Raw genomic sequence first — 1,515 nt, 5'->3', positions numbered from 1 at the left:
AAACCAAGTAGGAGCACTTGACCCATGGTGACCAGGAGGCAGCCTCAGTCCAGAGAATCCTGTGTTTAAAAAAAAAAAAGATTGCTTCCGCATGTAAACTGGGTGTTGGAGGGTGGCATATCCATCTTCAGAAATGTTTGTGTTGTATATGCTATTGGACCTCATACTGTTCAAGCAGAAAACCTTATAAATCTAGGAGGCTGAGGTGAGGCAGCCACAGTGGTGGTTGAAGGGAAATGCAAAATGAAGAAGGCTGCTTTGCTTACTCCATCCATTCTCTAACCTTGGGAAGAGTTTCCTAAATATTTGTACTGTCAAAGCTAAGGAAGCAGTGGGTTGTACTGAACATCGGAAAATGGGCCAAAGATCCATTCAGTTCACACTGTGACCAGTCAGCTGCTTGTGGGGAATCCATAAGGTGGACGTGCATGCAGTAGCACCCTCCCAGTTATGTTTTCCAGCAACTGGTGTACATAAGCATATTCCCTCTGATACTGGTGGGAGCATATATTCATTAAGATGGTAGGACTAGTAGCCATGGAGAATGGCCATATTAGTAATGAATTTTAGGCCATCCAGAAGAGGGGCTCCCAACCTGGAGTACCTGCACTCCTGGGGGGTGCAAGATGGCATTTCAGGGGGTGCAACAAAGAGGAAGGCTGTGTCTCAATTCACCAAAATTGGCAAATTGTTATGTTTTTCACAAAATTTATCCCAGTAATAAAATTATTACAATTTTGTTTGCATTTGGATTCAGTTCTCTTTTGTCATTAGAGACAAAAATCTAAGAATCGCCTGAATCCACAAGCAGAGTTGTGGCTCACAATCAACGAAAATTCCACATTTTGACAAAATCATGAATGAAAAGCAGGAACAAAGTAGTAAGTTAACATTCACAGCTGGGATTGATTTACTGTTTACAATTTTTTCTAATAGCTCAATTTATATTTGCATTTTATGCATTGAGTTAAAAGCTCATTTTTAAAATTCAGTTTGTTCATCTGCAGTACTGTATGCGCTTCAAAAATTAGAAATTTGACTTATTACTATTGTGTTTGTATTTGGATCTTCAAATGTGATACTACTTTTGTAGGGGGTACAAACATCAAACATTTTCTAGGAAAAATGTTAGGAATCACCTGGTGGTTCAATTCACTGAAATAATTCAGTTTCTGTAGCTGCATCCACAGGGTAACTTTTGTGAGTTAAGCATAGTTGCATTTGAATGTGTTATCTGGCTCTAGTGACTAAGCATTCTGCCCTGTTGAAGGCGGCAGGAGTTGAAATTGCCCCAATTCCAGTTCTGAGCCAGCGTCATGATGTACCACTTTGCCTCAAAGAGCAACATTCGAAACTAGCTTATTTCCCCATACCTGTTTATCACTTGAAAGAGCTGAAGTGAACATTTGACAAGTGCTTTCATGAATGTTGGCTATAATCCCATAGTAAGTAATCTGCAAGAAAAGGGAGTTTCCAGACTGACTAGATTGTAGAAAGCTTTAAGTTCCATTGCCT

Source organism: Varanus komodoensis, unplaced genomic scaffold (genome assembly GCF_004798865.1).
Source record: "Varanus komodoensis strain SLA01 unplaced genomic scaffold, ASM479886v1 scaffold110, whole genome shotgun sequence".
NCBI lineage: Eukaryota > Metazoa > Chordata > Lepidosauria > Squamata > Varanidae > Varanus > Varanus komodoensis.
The sequence above is the reverse complement of the archived record's forward strand: the minus strand, read 5'-3'. Positions refer to the sequence as shown.